Genomic DNA, 22,729 nt, shown 5'->3' with positions numbered 1-22,729 from the left:
AAAGGAATGAAATCTTGCCATTGTAAATGACATGGATGGAGCTAGAGTGTATTATACTAAGCAAAACAAGTCAGTCAGAGAAAGACAAATGCCATATGATTTCACTCATAGGTGGAATTTAAGAAACAAAACAGATGAACATATACTAAGGGGGAAAAAAGAGAGAGGGAAACAAACCATAAGAGACTCTTAAGGATAGAGAACAAACTGAGGGTTGATGGACAGAAGTGGGTGGGAGATGGACTAGATGGGTGATGGGTATTAAGGAGGGCATTTGTTGTGATGAGCACTGGGTGTTGTATGTAAGTGATGAATCACTGAATTCTACTCCTGAAATTAATATAGCCCTTTATGTTAACTAACTAGAATTTGAATAAAAAATTGAAAAGTAAATAAAAGTCAAAACGAAAAAAAATAGAAATTATCTTCTTTCAGATAATCAATCTGGCTGCAATCCAGGTAAAATATAGGTTATAAATTAATATGTTGGAGGAAGCAGAACCTGGCAGTTTTACTGCCACTCTCTGTCACCCCAAACACACACACACACACACACACACACACACACACACACACACACACACAGATGTACATGAAAGACGAATAAAAAAATCCACAAATGAATATACACACATACACATGAAAGAGATTTTAAAAAATCCACAGACACATGCACAAGTATGTAAAGAAAAATGTATGAACCAGAAAAAATGGTAAGGAAAAATGGAAAAGATCCTCATAAAGACTACTGTGAAAGATGTTGCCTAGTCCCACTTCCATCCTGGTATTAAAATCCACAGGGATAGTAGATAACTCTCCAAAGTTTGGGGAATTCAGAGGAAGTCCTCTGTACCCTATTTCTTTCTGTACCCTGTACCCTATTTCTTTCTGTAATTCTGGGCGATGACAGCCTCCCAGGCCTTCCGTACATCACAGTGGTATGAAATCAACAGAGGAGATAAGGCTGAGTGGGATAAAACTGTGCCAGAGTGGCAATACATCACTCTGAGGAAGCACTACTGAGTTCTGGTTTCCTCTAAGGAGAGGAGAGAATGACCATAATGTAATACACTACCATGGATAGCACAGAGAAATAACTGGAAGAGACAGCTAGCAGATTTGAGAGGTACTATGACTGTGCAAGCACGTGCTGCCAGGAGATGCAGAATGGACAGTACCTTGATAAAATGAAGATGAGAGAATCTCAGTGCTTGACTGCTGTGGGGTGAGGAGAGATAAGAATTTAGTCATGCGTTCATCCCAGGTGATGTAAATTTAGAAAATTGTTGACTTTCCAAATACCAGACACAACCATATGATGTTATAATGTCAGATTGGACAGAAGGATGAGGAAAAGAAAAAAAAAACTTAGAACCTTTAATTTAATATTATAGGCACAACTCATTTTATTGCATTTCACTTTATTGCGCTTTGCAGATATCACATTTTTCATACATCGAAGGTTCGAGACTTCAGTGGAGGAAGTCACTGCAAATGGGGAGAAAATAGCAAGATAATTAGCGATAGAATTAAGTGGAGCCTGAAGATGTGACTGCAATGCTTCAATCTTGTGTTAAAAATGTAAAGGATAAGGAATTACTTCTTACGGATTTTCTTTCTTGAGATGATATCTACTGGTGAAGATATCATGAAGATTGTTGGAATGAAAACAAAGAATTTAAAACATTACACAAACTTAGTTAACAAAGCAGCAGCATGATTTGAGATGCTTGACTCCCAATTTTGAAAGAAGTTCTACTCTGTGTAAAATGCTATCAAAAGCATCACATGCTGGGGCGCCTGGGTGGCTCAGTTGGTTAAGCATCTGACTCGGCTCAGGTCATGATCTCACAGTTTGTGGGTTTGGGCCTCGCTTCAGGCTCTGTGCTGACAGCTCAGAGCCTGGAGCCTGCTTCAGATTCTGTGTCTCCCTGTCTCTGGCCCTCCCCCATTCACACTCTGTCTTTCTCTGTCTCAAAAATAAACACTACAAAAAATTTAAAATAAAAAAAGCATCACACGCTACAGAGAAATTGTTCGTGAAAAGAGTCAATTGATGCCACAAACTTAATTTTTGTCTTATTGTAAGAAAATGCCACAGTTATCCCAGCCTTCAGAAACCACCACTCTGGTCAGTCAGCATCAGCATCAGCATCAAGGCAAGACCCTGCTCCAGCAAAATGATTATGAATTGCTCACAGCTTAGATGATTGTTAACATTTTTTAGCAATAAAGTATTTTAAATTAATGTTCACACACTGTTTTTTTTTTTTTTCAGAAAAATGCTATTGGAAACTAAATAGACCACAGTTTAGTGTAAACATGACTTTTATATGCACTGGGAAACCAAAAATCTATTTAACATATTTGCAATGTTTGCTTTATTGCAGAAATCTGGAACTGAACTGGACCGTATCTCTGAGGTAAGCCTATAAATGTTTTACATTGAAGGTAGTTCTTTTATCTCTATTCAAGAGGTACTATTTAGGAGAAATGCATTTTTAATTTAAAAATGTAGAAGATAAACATGTTTTTTAAAAAAAAATTAAGTCATTTACAGACTGGAATTAGGGGGGAAAGGTCAGAATGCCTATATTACTGATATTAAAAATGGCTACTCAGCAATAAACCTGGAAGAGTATAAATTAGTCAATAAAATATATTTAAATGTAGATGGGTCATTAATTGATTGAATTATACCTTTTGTTGTTCAATTGGTAACTATAAGCACAAAATTAAAAAAACACTATTAATGGAGCCATTAGAAATCATAAAAAAGAACATGACAATATTTATTTTAAAAAATTATCTTATTGGAAATTAGCATGCATCACCTGCATAATCTGGAAAAGATTTTGAATGAGTCTAGATTCTATTCTTTTCAACTCAGTTCTCAATTCTTAGACTCACCTGTTAGTCATTTCAACAGTGATCACAGACTCAACTTTTTTTTTTTTTTCGCTGCGTGATTGCTTTCATTTAATTTAGTCAGAGACCAGTTGCAAGCAGGAGATCTTGTATTTTAGCATTATGAAAAGATTACTTCCAGAGTTTTGTCATCAACTGCTAAACCAGCAGCCAAGCATGTCCAGATTATGTCAAAAAAAGATCCCAATTCCAATATGAAGAGTTTGAAAAATGAAAAAAGGGGGTGATAACTTAGTTATCTATATTTGCATGATATTTAAGTAAATAATTATATTCTTTTTTGAGAGGCCGATGCATGAATCCGATGATATTACTTGTAGTTTGATTAGTAGGACATAATAAGGCTTCTTTCCATCATGATTCAAGAGCTAATCTTCCCTGTTTGTCTAGAAGAACACAGAAGCAGGTGTTCAGATTATACTTCATAAAGTGGTTGCTTGGTCACATGCAAGAAAGGACACATACATACACATTGGTAATAAGACTAAATATATGCTTCAGTCTCTGCCAATAATAAGCCTAATCTGCCAGTAAGAGATTGTAAGGTGTGATATTAATAACTAAGTGGAACAGTCAGTATCATCTTTTCACAGGAATGTCTGTGGGCCTTTCTTGGGGAATAGCATAAAGAAACATAAGAGTCAAGGGAGACTATTTTAGTCAAGGTAGTTCAAAGGTCTCTGAAGTTTATCCCATTTTATATTTAAAATACTATTACTTTTTCTATCATCCTAGAAGATTTAGGGTAATTTCAGCCCTGAGAATTGGTTATTTATTTATGTATTTATTTATTTATGTATTTATTTATTTATGAGAGCAACTTACCTTTACCTTTATGTGTGTGTGTGTGTTTATTTATCAATTCGTGGATATTTGGGCTATTTCCATAGTTTGTCTATTGGAGATAATGTTGCTATAAACATCAGGGTGCATGCATACCTTTCACTTAGTTATTTTGTATTCTTTGGGTAAATATCTGGTAGTGCAATTGCTAGATCATAGGATAGTTACAGTTTTAACTTTTTGAGGAAACTCCATACTGTTTTCCAGAGTGGCTGCACGGGTTTACATTCCCACCAACAGTGCCAGAAGGTTCTCCTTTCTCTGTATCCTCACCAACATCTTTTGTTTCTTGTGTGTTGATTTTAGCCATTCTGACAGGTGTGAGGTGATATCTCACTGTAGTTTTGATTTGAATTACTCTGATGATGAGTGACATTGAGCAACATTTCATGTGTCTCTTGGCCATCAGTAATGTCTTCTTTGGAAAAATGTCTATTCACGTCTTCTGTCCATTTTCATAGGATTATTCATTTTGGGGGAGTTGAGATTATTTATTTATTTATTTATTTAATTTGTTTTAATTTGTTTAATTTTACATATAGTTTTTTTCAAGTTAGCTAACATACAGTGCATACAGCATGCTCTTGGTTTTGGGGGTAGATTCTCGTGATCCATTGCTTACATACAACACCCAGTGCTCATCCCAATAAGTGCCCTCCTCAATGCCCATCATCCATTTTCCTCTCTCCCTTACACCCCCCACATCAACCCTCAGTTTGTTCTCTGTATTTAAGGCTCCCTTATGCTTTGCCTTCCTCTCTGTTTGAAACTATTTTTCCCCTATCCTTCCCGCATGGTCTTCTGTTAAGTTTATCAAGTTCCACATATGAGTGAAAACATATGATATCTTTCTCTGACTGACTTATTTCACTTTGCATAATACCCTCCAGTTCCATCCATGTTGTTGCAAATGGCAGGATCTCATTCTTTCTCATTGCCAAGTAGTATTCTATTGTATATAGAAACCATATGTTCTTTATCCATTTATCATTGATGGACATTTTGGCTCTTTCCATAACTTGGCTATTGTTGAAAGTGCTGCTATAAACATTAGGGTACATGTACCCCTATGAATCAGCACTCCTGTATCCTTTGGATAAATTCCTAGTAGTGCTGTTGCCGGGTTGTAGGGAAGTTATATTTTTAGTTTTTTTTTTAATTTTTTAATGTTTATTTATTTTTGACACAGAGAGAGACAGAGCATGAACGGGGGGGAGGGGGGGTCAGAGAGAGAGGGAGACACAGAATCCGAAGCAGGCTCCAGGCTCTGAGCTGTCAGCACAGAGCCCAACATGGGGCTCGAACTCACGGAGCGTGATATCATGACCTGAACCAAAGTTGGACGCTTAACCGACTGAACCACCCAGGCGCCCCTCTATTTTTAGTTTTTTGAGGAACTTCCACACTGTTTTTCTGAGTGGCTCCACAAGTTTGCATTCCCACCAACAAGAGGCTTCCCTTTTACCCACATCCTCACAGCATCTGCTGTTTCCTGAGTTGTTAATTTTAGCCACTCTGACAAATGTGAGGTGGTATCTCAGTGTGGTTTTGATTTGTATTTCCCTGATGATGAGGATGATATTGAGCATCTTTTCATGTGTCTGTTGGCCGTCTGTATGTCTTCTTTGGAAAAGTGTCTATTCATGTCTTCTACCCATTTCTTCACTGGATCATTTGTTTTTTGGGCGTTGAGTTTGGTAAGTTCTTTATATATTTTTGATATTAACCCTTTATCCAATATGTCATTTCCAGATATCTTCTCTCATTCCATCAGTTGCCTTTTAGTTTTGTTAATTGTTTCCTTTGCAGTACAGAAGTTTTTGTCTTGATGACGTCCCAGTAGTTTTATTTCCCTTGCATTCAGAGACGTATTGAGCAAGAAATTGCTGCCGCTGAGGTCAAAGAAGTTGTTGCCTGTTTTCTCCTCTAGGGTTTTGATGGTTTCCTGTCTGATACTTAGATTTTTCATCCATTTTGTGTTTATTTTTTTGTGTATGGTGTAGGAAAGTGGTCTAGTTTCATTCTTCTGCATGTTGCTTTCCTGGAATGTTTTTCCATTTCTTTGTGACTTCAATTTTTTTTGTAATTTCTCTATAGTTTTCAGAATACAGATCTTTTATATCTTTTGTTAGGTTTATTCCTAGGTATTTTATGGTTCTTGGTGCAATTGTAAATGGGATCGATTTCTTGCTTTCTCTTTCTGTTGCTTCATTATTCATATATAGATATACAACTGATTTCTGTACATTGATTTGTATCCTGCAACTTTGTTGAATTCATGTATCTGTTCTAGCAGTCTTTTGGGTTTTCCATGTGGAGTATCATGTCATCTGTGAAAAGTGAAAGTTCTTCCTTGCCAATTTGGATGCCTTTGATTTCATTTTGTTGTCTGATTCCTGAGGCTAGGACTTCCAACACTATGTTAAACAACCGTGGTGAGAGTAGACATCCCTGTCGTGTTCCTAATCTCAGGAGAAAAGCTCTCAGTTTTTCCCCATTGAGGAAGATATTAAATGTGGGCTTTTCATATATGGTGTTTATGATGTTAAAATGTGTTCCTTCTATCTTGACTTTCTTGAGGGTTTCTATTAAGAAAGGGTGTTGGATGTAAACTTAAAAAAATAAAAAATAAAATTAAAAACAAATTAAAAACAAAAGGGTACTGTATTTTGTCAAATGCTTTTTCTGCATCTACTGACAGGATTGTATGGTGCTTATCCTTTCTTCTATTAATGTGATGTATCACATTGATTGATTTGCCAATCTTGAACCAGTCCTGCAGCTCTGGAATGAATCACACTTGGTCATGGTGAATAGTTTTTTTTTAATATACTGTTGAATTCGATTTGCTGGTATCTTGTTGAGAATTTTTGCATCCATTTTCATCAGGGATATTGTCCTGTAATTCTCCTTTTTTGTGGGGCCTCTGTCTGGTTTGGTAATCATAGGTATGCTGGCTACATAGAATGCATCCAGGAGCCTTCCTTACATTTCTATTTTTTTTTGGAACAGCTTGAGAAGGATAGATATTAACTCTGCTTTAAATGTCTGGTAGAATTCCCCAGGGAAGTCATCTGGTCCAGGACTCTTATTTGTTGGGAGATTTTTGGTAACTGATTCAATTTCTTCTCTGATTATGGGTCTGTTCAAATTTCCTATTTCTTCCTGTGTTTTGGTAGTGTGTGGGTACCTAGGCATTTGTCCATTTCTTCCAAGTTTTCCAATTTCTTGGCATATAATTTTTCATAGTATTCTTTAATAATTGTTTGCTTGTTTCACTGTAGTGTTGGTTGTGATCTGTCCTTTTTCATTTGTGATTTTATCTATTTGGGTTCTCTTTCCTTTTTAGAAGTCTGGCTAGGGGGCTATCAATTTTGTTTAGTTTTTCAAAAAATCAACTCTTAGATTCATTGATTTGTTCTACTTTTTGTTGTTGTTGTTTTTTTAATTCTGTGTTCTTTATTTCTGATTTAATCTTTATTAGTTTTCTTCTTCTGCTGGCCTTGGGGTTTCTTTGCTGTTCTGCTTCTAGTTCCTTTAGGTGTGCTGTTAGATTTTGTGTTTGGGGTTTTCCTTGTTTCTTGAGATAGGCTTGGATTGCAATGTATTTTCCCCTTAGGACTGCCTTTGCTGTATCCCAAAGACTTTGGACTGTTGTGTTTTCATTTTCATTTGCTTCCATATATTTTTTAATTTCTTCTTTAATTGCCTGGTTGATTTACTCATTCTTTAGTAGGATGTTCTTTAACCTCCATGCATTTGGAGATTTTCCAAACTTTTTCTTGAGGTTGATTCCAAGTTTCATAGCATTGTGATCTGACAATATGCATGGTATGATCTCACTTCTTTTTATTTTGATAAAGTCCCAATAGTTCATTTTTGCTTTTGTTTACCTTGCCTCAGATGACACATCTAGTAAGAAGTTGCTACAGCTAATGTCAAAGAGATTACTGCCTTTGTTGTCTTGTAGCATTTTTATGGTTTCAAGTCTCACCATTAAGAGTCTTTAATCCATTTTGAGTTTATTTTTGTGTTTGGTGTAAGAAAGTGGTCCAGTTTCATTCTTTTGCATGTAGCTTTTCAGTTTTCCAAACACACTTTGTTGAGGAGAATGTCTTTCCCATTGCATATTTTTGCCTGCTTCTTTCAAAGATCAATTGACCATACAGTTGTGAATTCATTTCTGAGTTTTCTCTTCTGTTCTTGATCTGTGTCTGTTTTTGTGCCAGTACCAAGTAATATAACTTGGAGTCCGGCATTGTGATGCCTCTAGCCTTTTTTTTTTTCTTTTTTTTTTTCTTTTTCAAGGTTTCCTGACTATATTGGATGTTTTGTGGTTCCATACAAATTTCAGGTTTTGTTCTACCTCTGTAAAAAATGCTGGTGGGTTTTGATAGGAATTGCATTAAATATGTATACTGCTTTGGTTAGTATAGACACTTTAACAATATTTATTCTTCCAATCCATGAGCATGAAATATCTTTCCATTTCTTTATGTCCTCTTCAATTTCTTTCATCAGTGTTTTATAGTTTTCAGAGTATGGGTCTTTTATCTGTTTTGTTGGGTTTATTCCTAGGTACCTTATTGATTTTGGTACAGTTACTGATGGAATTCCTTAATTTCTCTTCCTGCTGTTCCACTATTACTTCTCTTTCTGCTGTTTAATTCTGCTGCATATTAAATGCATAGATTTCTATACATTGATTTGTATCCTAAAAATTTACTTAATTTATTTATCAGTTCTTCTGTTATTTGGTGGAACCTTTGGGTGAATATCATGTCATCTTCAAATAATGAAACTTTGACTTCTTCCTTGCCCACTTGGATACTTTTATTTCTTTTTTGTTGTCAGTTTTTCCCCACTGAGGATGATATTAGCTCCATGCTTTTCATATATGGTCTTCATTATGTTGAGGTATATTCCCTCTAAACCTAATTTGTTGAGAGTTTTTAATCATTAGTGGATGTTGTACTTTGTCAAATGCCGTTTCAGCATCTATTGAGAGGACCATAATGGTTCTTGTTCTTTCCTTTATTAAGGCAGTGTATCACATTGATTGATTGGCCAATATTGAACCACACTTGCAACCCAGGAATAAATCCCACTTGATCATGGTAAATGATTTTTTAAATGTATCATTGTATTCAGTTTGCTAGTATATTATTGAGAATTTTTGCATCCATGTTCATCATGGATATTGTTTGGCCCATAGTTCTCTTTTTTAGTAGAGTCTTCATGTGGTTTTGGTATCAGGGTAATGCTGGCCTCATAGAATGAATTTGGAAGTTTTCCCTATCTGTTATATTTTTTTGGAATAGTTGATAAAGTTTTCCTGTGAAGCCATCTGGCTCTGGACAGTTTTTTTTTGTTGTTGTTGGGATTTTTTTTTTTAATTATTATTACTAATTCAATTTCTTTGCTGATTATTAGTCTGCTCAAGTTTTCTGTTTCTTCCTGTTTCCGTTTTGGTTGTTTATGTGTTTCTAGGAATTTATTCATTTCTTCCAGGTTGTCCAATTTGTGGGAATATAGTTTTTAATGATATTCTCTTATAATTGCATTTCTGTAGTGTTTGCTGTTATTTCTCCCATTGCATGATTTTTTTTTTCTTTGTATCCTTTCACTTTTCTTTTGACATGTCTGGCTTGCAGTTTAGAATATGTGATCCATTATCTGTAATAGCCAGTTATTCCTAGTAATATTTTTAAGATATTCCTCTAATATTTAATAGTTAATGGATAGTCCTCTAATGTTTAACCTTGTTTTGATAAGACCCTTCTTTCCACAGACAGTTTATGGCCAGTGTTGTGGAAGTTATGTAAAACTTTAAGTTTTTCTTGGAGACCATATATTCATTATTAATCTTTTAAAAACAAGTAATATATTAACAAAAAATTAAAAGCAGCTTCTAGTAATTGTTAAAACCCCATAGGTGAGAAAAGTTTAAAAAATTAGTGGCTCCATATTAAATTGATATAGATCTACAAGAAAACTTTTTTTTTTACTCTTCTGATTTAAATTTTAGAAAAAATATATTGGGATATCTTAGCCTACTCAGTTTGCCATAACAAAATTCCAGAGACCGTGTAGCTCATTAAAAAAAAAATTACAAATCCAGGAAATCCAGAGAGTTCCAAATACAAGGAACCCAAAGAAACCTACAACAAATTGCATTAGAATTAAAATGTCAAAAGTTAAAGACAGTAAGAAAATATTAAAAGTAGCAAGAGAAATACAAGGGCACTCGCATAAGATTGAAGATTTGTAGGTCAGAAGGGAATAAATACCACAACATATTGACAATACTGAAAGAAAAAACTTCCTACCAAGACTACTCTACCCATTAACATCAGTGAAGGTGAGATAAAGGGTTTTTCAGACAAGCAAAAGCTAAAGGAGTTTATCAGTACTAAACCTGATATAAAAGCTATAATTAACATCATTAAGGGATACCGGTGATAAAAACATGTAAAATGTAACATCAGAAACAAACATTGTCAGTGGGGAGGAGTAATTATGTTGAATTTACAATGGGATCAAACTCAAGTTGTTATCAACTTAAAATAGGCTGTTACAGATATACATTGTTATATGCAAACCTTATGGTAATCACAAAGAAAAAATAAATCAGTAAATACACAAAAGATAAAGAGAAAGATACACAAGTTTAACACTAAAGAGATAATCAAACCACAGAGGAAGAGAGCAAAAGAAAAAGAAAGAAACAAAGAACAACAAAAACAGTTCTAAAATAATTAACAAAATGGCAATAAGCACATATCTATCCATAATTATTTTAAATGTAAATGGACCAAATTCTCCATTCAAACAACATATAGTGATTGAGTGGATTAAAAAAAAAAAGAAAGATCCATCTATAAACTGCCTACAAGAGACTAACTTTAGATGTGAGGACGTACACAGACTGAAGGTGAAAGCATGGAAAAAGATATTTCATGTAAATGGAAATAGAAAGAAAACTGGAGTCTCTAGTCTTATATAAGACAGGTTGATTTTAAAATAAACTGTAATGAGAGACAAAGAAGGGTGTTACATATGGTTAAAGGGTTATTCCAACAAGAAGATTTAACATTTGTAAATATTTATTCACCCAGCGTAAGTGTGCCTAAATATATAAAGCAAATACTAACTACTAAAGAGAGAACCAAACAGCAATACAAGAATACAAGGGAATTTTAATAGCCCACTTACATCAATGGAGAGATCATCCAGACATAAAATCAATAAGGAGACATTGGCTTTAAATGAGACATTAGATCAGATGGACTTAACAGATATTTACAGAACATTCCATGCAAAAGCAACAGAATACACATTCTTTACAGGGACACATGGAACGTTTTCCAAGAGAGATTATATATTTGGCCACTTAACAAGTCTTAATAAATACAAGAGGATTGAAATTATTTCAAGCATCTTTTCCAACCACAGTGGTATGCAACTAGAAATTAATTACATGAAAAAAATTAGAAAATTGACAATATGTGGAAGTTCAATAACATGCCATTGAAAAATCAATGGGTAAAAGAAGAAATAAAAAATAAAAAGTACTTGAGATAAAAAAATGGAAATGTAACATACTAGAATTAATGAGATGGAGCTAAAGCAGTTCTAAGAGGAAAGATTATAGCAAATAATTCCTACCTCAAAAAAAAAAAAAAAAAGCAAATAAACAACATAATTACATCTGAAGGAACTAGAAAAAAAAGGATCAAAACCCCAACTTAGAAGAAAAAAGGAAATACAAAAGATTAGATCATTAATAAACACAATAGAAAATAAGAAGAAAATAAGAAACAATCAAAGAAACTAAGAGTTGGTTCTTTGAAAATGAAATTGAAGGGGCGCCTGGGTGGCGCAGTCGGTTAAGCGTCCGACTTCAGCCAGGTCACGATCTCGCGGTACGTGAGTTCGAGCCCCGCGTCGGGGTCGGGCTCTGGGCTGATGGCTCAGAGCCTGGAGCCTGTTTCCGATTCTGTGTCTCCCTCTCTCTCTGCCCCTCCCCCGTTCATGCTCTGTCTCTCTCTGTCCCAAAAATAAATAAATAAACGTTGAAAAAAAGAAAATGAAATTGAAAAACCTTTAGTTAGACTCACAATAAGAGAGGACTCAAATATAATCAGAAATGAAAGAGGAGATGTTACAATTGATACAAGAATCTTAAGTGACTACTTTCATCAATTATATTAAACAAACTAGACAACCTAAAAGAAATGGATAATTTCCTAGAAACATACAATTCCCAACACTGAATCATGATGAAATAGGTAATCTGAACAGATTTATTACTAGAAAGGAGATTGAATCAGTAATCAAAAGCCTCTTAATATAAAATGTTATGAACAGAAAACTTCCCTAGTGAATTGTACTAAATATTCAAAGAATTAATACCAATCATTCTAAAACTTTTTTAAAAATAGAAGAGAGGGCATCTTCTCCAAACTCATTTAATGAGGCTGACATTACCCTGATACCAAAACCAAACAAGGATGTCACAAAAAAAGAATTACAGGCCAATATCCCTGATGAAAATAGATGCAAAAGTTCTCAATAAATATTAGCAAATCAAATTCAGCAATGCATTAAAAGCATTATACAGCATGGTCAAGTGGGACTTATTCCATGGATGCAAGGATGTTTTGACATCCGTGGCAGTTCATGTGATACACTACATTAACACAATGAAAAACAGAATCATATGGTCTCAATAGATACAAAGAAGCCTTGACAAAACTCAACATCCATTTATCATAAAAACTCTCAAAAAGCAGGTATAGATGTAATGTACCTCTACGTAATAAAGGCCACAAATGACAAACTCACAGCTAAGGTAATATTCAGTGATGCAAAGTGGAAATCTTTTTCAGAAGCAAGACAAGGATGCCGACTCTGGCCATTTTTATTCAACATAATATTGGGAACCCTTAGACAAGAAAAAGAATTAAAATCATCCAGAATGGAAAGGAAGAAGTGAAACTGTCCCTATTTGCAGATGACATATTACAGGTAAAACCCCTCAGATTCCATCAAAAAACTATTAAAACTAATAAATGAATTCAGTTAAGTTCCAGGATATGAAGTCAATAAAAAAATTAATTGCATTTCTATACACTAACAATTAACTATCAGAAATCAAAATTAAGCAAAAAACCTCATTTACAATTGCATAAAAAGAATAGAATACCTAGGAATACCTTTCTTTTAATTTGTATATTGAAGTATATAAGGCATTAATGAAAGATATTGAAGATGATACAAATAGTTGGACATTTCATGCTCATAGAATGGAAGAAGTAATTTTGTTAAAATGTCAATACTACACAAAGAAATCTATGGATTCAATGCAATTCTTATCAAAATTTGGATGGCATTTGTCCCAGAAATAGAGCAAGCAATCCTAACATTTGTATAGAACCATAAAAGACCCTGAATAACCGAAACAATGTACAGAAAAAAAAGCAAAGTTGGAAGAATCACTCTCTTTTATTTCAAATTATATTACAAAGCTATAGTAATTAAAACAGGGGAGTATTGGCATAAAAACTGACACCTAGATCAATGGAACAGAATAGATTACCCCAAAATAAACCCACACATATGTGAACAATTAATTCACAGCAAAGGAGCCAAGAATATACAATAAGGAAAGGACAGTCTCTTAATGGATGGTTTTGGGAAAATTGGACAGCTGCATACAAAAGAATGAAACAAAATCACTATCTTACACCATATACAAAAGTTCCCTTAAAATGGACTAAAGACTTGAACATAAGACCTGAAACCATAAAACTACTAGAAGAAAACATAAGTGGTAATAAGCTCCTTGGCATAGTCTTAATGATGATTTTTTTTAATATGACAACAAAAACAAAAGCAACAAAAGCAAAAATAAAGAAGTGAGACTGCATCCAGCTAAAACAGTTCTTCACAGCAAAGGACACCATCAATAACATTGGAAAGGCAGTCTCCTAAATGGCGGAAAATATTTACAAATTATATATTTGATAAGGAGTTCATATACAAAATATATAAACAACTCATACAATTCAGTAGCAAAAATTAAACATCTGCTTAAAAAATGGACAGATCTGAATAGACATTTTTTCTAGAGAAGACATGCAGCTGGCCAACAGGGACATTAAAAGATGCTTTATATCATTAATCATCAGGGAAATGCAAATCAAAACCACAATGAGATATCACCTCACACCTATCAAATGGCTATGGTCACAGAGACAAGAAATAACAAGTGTTGGTAAGGATGTGGAGTAAAGGGAACCCTCATGCACTGTTTTAAGGAATGTAATTTGGTGCAGCCACTGTGGAAATAGTATCAAAACTTAACAATAGAATTACCCCCATGATCCAGCTATTCTAATTCTGGCTATTTACGGAAAGAAAACAACAACACTAACTCAAAAAGATATCTGCATTCTTATGTTTATTGCAGCATTGTTTACAATTGTTACAGTTGGGAACAACCTAAGAGTTTATTGATGGATGAATGGGTAAAGAAATTGTGGTATATATATACAGGCATACCCTGAAAATGTTAGACTCAGCCCCATACCACTGCAATAAAGTTTTTACAATAAAGTTATTACAAAAAGGATGTCAGATGAATTTTTTGGTTTCCCAGTGCAAATAAAAGTTACGTTTACACTATACTGCAGTCTATTAGCATGAAATAGCATATCTAAAAACAACAATGTATATACCTCAATGTATAAAAATATTTTCTGGCTAAAAATGCTATTATCTGAACTTTCATCAAGCCATAATCACTGATCACAGATCAGCATAACACATGTAATAATAATGAAAAAGTTTGAAATATTTTGAGAAATTATTGAGAAATATCTTGAGAAATATTTTGAGAATTAACAAAATGTGACACAGAGATATGAAGTGAGCTAATACTGCTGGGTAAAAAAAATGTGCCAATAGAATTGCTTGATATGGGGTTGCCACGCACCTTCAACTCGATAAAACTTCAATGTCTGCAAAGTGCAATAAAATAAAGCACAATAAAATTAGGTATGCCTGTACAATGGAATATTATTCAGCCACAAAAAAGAATGAAATATTGCCGTTTGCAGCATGAATGCACCTTATGATAAATTCATTATGATAAGTGAAATAAGACAGAGAAGACAAATATCGTATGATAATCATATGTGGAATCTAAAAGAAAAAATAGCCGCACAGATACAGAGAACAGACTGGTGATTGCCAAAAGGGGGGTGGGAGAAATGGGTGAACTGTTCTATTTTTTGTTTGTTTAATTTAAAAAATTGAAATAATTTTTAAATGATATTTTTATTATATTTTAACTTTATGTATTTATTTTGAAAGAGAGAGGCAGAATCCCAAGCACGCTCTGCAACGTCTGTGCAGAGCCTGATGTGGGACTTGAACTCATGAACTGTGAGATCATGACCAGAGCCGAGATCAAGAGTTGGATGCTTAACTGACTGAGCCATACAGGCCCCCTAAAACTGAAATTATTTTAAAGAAAATAAAACAGAACTATTTTTTACAGTTCTGAAGTTTGGAAGTCTAAGATGAAGGAACTGGAGATTTAGTGTCCAGTGAGGGCCCACTTTCTTATTCATAGATGGTGCCTTCTTGCTGTGTCCCAACAAGGTGCAAGGGGCAAGGGATTTCCATTTTCATGACCTACACACCTCCCAAAGACTCCACCTCCTAATACCATCACATTGGGCATTAGATTTCATCACAAATTTGGGGGAGACTCAAACATTCAGATCAAACATGGGGCTTTAGGAAAATCTTGATGCATTAGTGTCCAAAAAGTATTTGGTACTGATATGTGAATTTGAATAATACTGGCAGTTGTCATCAACTCTACATCTGAGTGTCCTGTCAAAGTGCAAATTTTGCTTCAGGTGGCACTAAATAGGATATAGTGAGATTGCAAACCATTAGCAAACAACATATGATTATTTTGCTGATAGCCAATTGAAATATTCTCAACTATACTCTCAACCATTAGGCCCTTAACCAGAGGACAAAGTACTGCAAAAGCCAGTATCATGGATACTATTTTCTGCAAAAAGTTATTTGTGTGTGCCTGAGGCATTCTTTGAGTTCTATCTTAATAGAATACTGAGGTAACTTAGTCAATAGTTAGAGATGACAATTCAGACTTTTAATGCTTTTGCCTCTATTATCCTACCTAGGTTTAAGGGGCTATTACTCCAATTGGGTCTATGAGACCAAGGTCTAGTTGCAGAAGCAATTAATTTTGTTAGTCTTTAAGGAGCAGGTTTAGGGCCAGTAGCTATTGCTTAATTTTTAATACTGAGAAAGAGTACTTACTTAATTGAATTTAATATTCTTTTTGATTATTTCTTTTCTAGGATACATTCTATGTGTTAATGCATATACTTTATTTCCTCTAAATCACTGACTTTACTTCTAATTTTTCCTTGTTAAACTTCTTATATTGCATCTTAATCAGTTGACAAAACTTCATTAAACCTGGAAATCTATTTCTGTTGTTGTTGACACTAGACTCCTATTTTTTCTTTTTTACTGAACTACATTTATATTTTTGCCCAATGTGATATTGGGAGAAAGTTTCATGAATAGCCTCTTAAGCTATTATCAACTGTTATTTCCATATCTAGCTGTTCTTGAATATTATAGAGCACTGATTACTTTATGTCATCCTAATAGGATCTACCTAGTTATCACTATTTATCCAGTGTTTCTCATCTGATGACTCAATAGATGAACTAAGTGATAAAGATCATGCAGTCCTAGGTAATACATATCCAATACAATTCTGAAGTCAGTTGTGAATTTAATTCTATCTTCCTAATTTTAGGAAAATCTTTGCAATGGAATGAAATCCAGCCTGAGATCATGATTTAAATTCTGTTTGCACAGCATTATTTTTAGGCTTATTTTCATTCAAGGGAAATTGAAATTTTCCTTTAGTGGGATTCTCTTAAGAAAAGAAAAATGTTAGGGCTCCAGGGTGGCTCAGTCAGTTAAGTGCCCGACTTTGGCTCAGGTCGTGTTCTTGCAGTTCGTGAGTTTGAGCCCCTCATTGGGCTCTGTGCTGACATCTTGGAGCCTGGAGCCTGCTTTGGATTCTGTGTCTCCCTCTCTCTCTGCCCCTCCCCCGCTCATGATCTGCCCCCCTCTCTCTCTCTCTCAAAAGTAAAGAAATATTAAAAAAATAAAAAAAAATAAAGAAAAGGAAAATGTTGTAGATGATTGAAGGGGTGTTAGGAGGATACTGAGAAAGTAGAGAAAGATACGAGGAAGAGAAAAGTCTAGGGATATTCTTACAGATTCGTTGTTGCACTTGAGAAAAAAGAAAATGCAAATAATGATATAAAAGTTTTTATGCTGAGCAAATGAAGGGATGGAATTGTCATCCACTGAGATGGGAAAGAATGTGAGGGGAGCCAATTTAACATGTTACATTTGAGATGTCACCCAGAATAACAAGTAGATGTCCAGAGGAAGCCATTGGATAATTAAGTCTGGAATTGAGAAGTCTGGGAATCATGGGCCCAGAGATGTACTTACTGCCCAAGACTGGATAGATCACTAAACAATTAAGTTTGTATAGAAAATAGGAATAAGAACCAAGCTCTGGGTCAATCCGAAATTAAGAATTTGTATTTATACCTTACATCTTTGTACATCCAGCTCACAGTTTAATGTTCATTATTTCTTTTCAAGGACTATCTTCTGCTTCCTCTTCAGTTATCAAAGTCCTTTCATTTTTTGAAAATTGATCTCTCTCTCCTTTACCCTCCTAAGCAAGCCAGCACTATTCCCTCCATGTTTTCAGTCTGATTACTGTCTTGTTATAAACATATCCAGCAGAAAAGAGTGAGCATTTGGTTTTTCTGTGTTTATGTATGTTAGTTTTGTTTTGTTTGTTTTTTTCTCACTGCTAAGTTTTAACAGCTTAGATGGGCATTTGGTAAGGCTGAGTAAAAAAAGGTTTTTTGGCATAACCATTCAACAAAGTTATTTCATGCAATTGCACTATTAGGTATTTACCCAAAGTATACACAAAGACAGATTGGAAGGGGCACATGTACCCCAATGTTTATAGAAACATTATCAACAATAGCAAAACTATAAAGAGAGCCCAAATGTCCATTGACTAATGAATAGATAAAGAATATGTGGTATGGAATATTACCCAGCCATCAAAAAGAATGAAATCCTGCCATTTGCAGGATGACGTGGATGTAGCTAGAGTGTATTATGACAAATACCATATGATTTCACCCATATGTGGAATTTAAGAAACAAAACAGATGAACTTAGGGGAAGGTGTGGAGGGGAGAGAAGTGAGGGAAACAAACCATAAGAGACTCTTAACAATAGCGAACAAACTGAGGGTTAATGGAGGGAGGTGGGTAGGAGGACTAGTTGAGTGATGGGTATTACAGAGGGCACTTGTGATGATCATTTGGTGCTGTATGTAAGTGATGAATCACTGAATTCTACTCCTGAAACCAATGTTGCACTGTATGTTAATTCTGTAAAATTAAAAATAAAATACAATAAAATAAAATAAACAGTCCAAATTAGTAAAGAATAGTTATGTTTATCTTGCTGGTTTTTCACTTGGAAAAATTAGAATTCACCTATTACCAAACTAAGAATACACCTGTGTTTCCCCAGAGTGAGAAAACTATTTGTGATGTTCCCATAACTCTGCCTTTGGTGTTTAAAATAGCTCCATTAACTGAGGACTGTTATCCAGTTGGGAAATCAAAAGTAGAGGAGCAAATTCATATAACCTTAATGCCAAGACCAGTAGTAGGCAGTATGTGTTTGTGTACTGATTATACTAAAAACACCAACAACTCAGTGGGGGAGGGGGGGGTTGTGCCACCATTGTATCAGGTGGTTACAATCAAGATAAAAATGTAATTTGGAAGCATTTACGTCTTTGAGTATTCAAGGGACTGTTGTGCCCTGGCAATCATAATTAACCTCCTTCTTTCTACCAAGGACAAGAGAAGAAAGTTAGAAGGTGAGCATATGAAGTTTTTGTTTTATTCCAATAAGTAAAATCTGTTATAAAATTCTTCATGTCAGAAGTGCTAAATATTAAAAGTCAAAGAAGAAAAGTGGAAGTTGTAAGGATTGTGTGTTCTATGGTTCAGAGCTACCATTTTTTTAGAAGTTCAAACTTAAAAAGCTCAGTTTTAAGTATATATATGCTTATTTTAGGAATAATTATACATCTGCTGAAAATAAACCATACACACATGATAACTAGGCTTGTTGCCATAGTAAATATGATGGAAATGACAGTTGCTTTTTAGAAACAGTTGATATTCCTCTAATAAAGGATTAAAAAAAACAAATTTACACCCTCAAATATTTAGAAATATGTCATTAAATTGAAGATAATGTCATGAGTAAAATTTAGATGTACTACAAATAACAGTTGCTTAAAATTCTAATAGAAAAATATTATATTTTGTTGGAATGATTTTAAAAATCAAGGTTATTAAAACCTTGCTGTAAATATGAATATAATATTCCTGATAGATATTAACCTTATTCTTTCTAATTTGAGAATTACTTTTTGGATACACTAAACCTAGTTGAAATAAATTGAGGTTGTGTTTTGTTATGGTAATTTTATCTTAAAAGCAAGCTTTGATAACTTATTTAAAAATATCATTATATGTAAAAATATTTTATTGCCAATGTTTAATTTTTGTTTATTAAATACATCAAGTTATATATTAGAGCATTTTATACAATACTAAACTATAATATAAAATCATTTTATTCACTTAAAATAATTCTTGGTACTCTATAATGTGGTGATTAGTGTGTCAAAGTATAATAGTTTAAGCATCATTTAAACAAGTTTCTTACAGTTTCAAGTAATTAATTAAAAATGTGTTTTTAATTAAAGAATCTCATACTATTACATTTTCAGAGTGAATGTACGATTCTCCTTTTTTCTTCCCCCTCAGAATTTAGAACTTTCTTAGAATTTAGAACAGTCTGTTACAGACTGAATGTTTGTGTTAACCCAAAACCATTATGTTGAAATTGCAGCCTACAATCTGATGGTATTAGGAGGTAGAGTCTTTGGGAAGTTACTAGGTCATGAGGGTGGGGCCATCATGAATGAGTGCCCTTATAAGAGGAGACCAGAGAGCTTGTGTTCCCTCTTTCTTTCTCTCTACCATGTTGAGGACACAACTAGAAGCTGGTTAGCCAATTGCAAACCAGAAAGAATAACTTCACCAGACACTGGATCTGAGATTGGCACCTTGATCCTGGACTTCCCAGTCTCATTTCTCTTTAAGAGAAATAAGTTTCTCTTACCTAAGTCATCCTGTCTATGGTCTTCTGTTATTGCAGCCTGAACTGACTAAGATACCAACACTATAAAATTTATATAGATCGACAGGGTGGAAAAAAGCTTGTTCTGCCTCCTAGAATATCTTGAATGTGTGCATATAAAAGAGAATATTATTTTTTATTAAATGCAGTCATGTAAAACCCATCCCTTGTAAGTTATACTTAATTTAACCACTATTTAAACTTCTAATCAGGGGACACCTGGATGGCTCAGTCAGTTAAGGATCTAGCTCTTTTTGTTTTTTGTTTTTTGTTTTTTTTTTTTTTTTTGAGAGAAACAGAGACAGTGCAGGTAGGGGAGGGGCAGAGAGAGAAGGAGAGAGAGAATCCCAAGCAGGCTCCACACTGCCAGTTCAGAACCTGACATAGGGCTCGAACCCACAAACTGTGAGATCGTGAGCTGAACCAAAACCAAGAGTCAGAGGCTTAACCGTCAGAGGCACACTCTGGGCATGGAGCCTGCTTGCGATTCTCTCTCTTTCTCCCACTGCCCCTCTCCCTGGCTCACATTCTTTCAAAAAAAATTTAGAAAAATAAAATAAATGAACTCTTAATCAGGAACATTAGACTGAACTTTTTCTTATACAAAGTGGAAGTTTGCATTTGAGGTCCATTGGATTCATAAATCTTTATAAAGAGATTAAAAACTTAAGATGTGTAGGTGTGTGTGTTTTCCATGTGTGTTTTCCAGATGACATTGATATAAGTTCTCACCCTGGCTACACCTTAGAAGCACTTAAAAAATATAATACCTTTGCTGAAAATTCCCCTCTAGGGATTTAATGGAGAAAAGTGAGGACTGAGAATTGGTATAATTTACTAGAACTCCAAAAGATTTTATTGTGCAATAAGGGTTAAGAACCACTTGCCTAAATACAAGCAGGTAACAACATAGCATTTTTAATAAGTCTTCCTGCTTCTGGAGAGAGAGAGAGAGAGAGAGAAGTTAGAATTAGTTGAGGAAAGACATTTTCTCTCCTTCAGCAAAAACATACTTGATCTTTGCTCTAGTAAGGAAACAAATGTTGAGAGTGAAAGGAAATCATTTTTGGGAGCCAAAACCTATTTTAGGCCATTCCCTTTCTGTCTATCTTGGTGAAAATTTGTGACCTATCCTTTTCAAAATCTCTTGGTAGCCTTGAGGTGCTTTAAACAATGGGTTGCCACACTTGCTTTATATACTATCCATTTCCAGTATAAGCACATTTAGATTCACTTTTCAAGTTTTTCTTCTGTGCCAAAAAAGTAATAAAGATTTGGCATCTCTAATAAGTTTTGTTTGTCTTTAAAGGGAGTACTAACAAGATTCACATTTAAAGATATTTTTCCAAGATGGTGTCCTACCATGATTTCTGAACATTTTCACGGACATTATTTCCTCCATCTATTTCAATGAAAAGCCACATTTTTAAATTTTTCTGCTTTCTCAATCTGTGGAGCTGGCATATATTTTACAGTTCAGAGATATGTGTGACTTACCAGGCATGCAGTGAGCTTCACTTAAGCTATTTAACTAAGCTGCTTAAGCTTCACAACAAACAATACACTGATTATTTCCCTAATATAACTCCTTTATTACACATCTCTAATCTCTTGTCAAATAGAGTACTTATTTAATATGTTTCCTTGTCTCCCAATGTACATAAAACATCTTAGAGCTCTTGAGTAAAAGGAAACAAAACAAAAGCAATAAACAAAAGACACACACACAAAACTCAACCTGAAATACTCAGGTTAGGCAACCAATTTACTCCTGTTCATCACCATTATGCTTTGTACTATGCACAAAATTACCTACTTTTTCCTAGTAACAGAGGCTCAAATTTGTGGATTTTTTTTAATTTTTAAAATAATCAAAGTTTATTTATTTTGGGAGAGAGCATGTGCACCTGCCCACACAAGCAGGGAAGAGGCAGAGAGACAGAGAGAGAGAGAATCCCAAGTTGGCTCCACACCTTTCTTGAGCCTGACACATGGCTCGATCTACAACCATGAGATCATGACCTGAGCCAAAATTAAGGGTCACATGTTTAACCAACTGAGCCACCCAGGAACCCTGTCAAATTTGTGGATCTTAATAGCAAGTAGTGACACCTTGCTCTTTCTTAGACCTATATTGTAAATTCGCCTGTTTTAATTTTTAATGTGTATATCTTCCTATCTCCATATTTTTATATTGTGCTATTAGTTATATTTTATACTATCTCTCCTTAGCCCAGATTTTTTAGCTTGCCATACCATATTTAGCTGACCATAAAATGTCATGATTAGTAAAAACCCCAAATATTCTTTTTAAATAAGATCTCTGAAAGATAAAGAAGATTCTGAGGACTAGATGTGAACCAGAAAAATGCATTCTCTATTAGATTATTTATTTTCTGGATTAATTGCTACAAACCTGCTTCAAGATTGATGCTTTTCAAGTTACCAACAAATTAATGCATACATTTAATTGTTCTTTCTACAAGTATCTATTGAATACCTAGGATAGTGAAGACACTGTGCTAATATCTAGGATACAGCACAAACAAAACACACATGG

General features: G+C 34.4%; 1 long non-coding RNA gene across 1 annotated transcript; it reads right to left on the bottom strand.

Annotated features, from left to right (window-relative positions):
• Positions 1-1,381: 1,381 nt before the first annotated feature.
• Positions 1,382-19,796, bottom strand: LOC109503390. The gene is made up of 3 exons (XR_002162339.3): positions 19,749-19,796; positions 2,911-3,314; positions 1,382-1,488 (listed from the first exon to the last, which is right to left on the bottom strand). It is a non-coding gene; the product is annotated as an uncharacterized LOC109503390 (long non-coding RNA).
• Positions 19,797-22,729: the final 2,933 nt, after the last annotated feature.

This window comes from Felis catus, chromosome C2 (assembly GCF_018350175.1).
Source record: "Felis catus isolate Fca126 chromosome C2, F.catus_Fca126_mat1.0, whole genome shotgun sequence".
Lineage (NCBI taxonomy): Eukaryota > Metazoa > Chordata > Mammalia > Carnivora > Felidae > Felis > Felis catus.
Note: the sequence above shows the minus strand (reverse complement) of the source record. Positions and strands in the feature narration are given on the sequence as shown.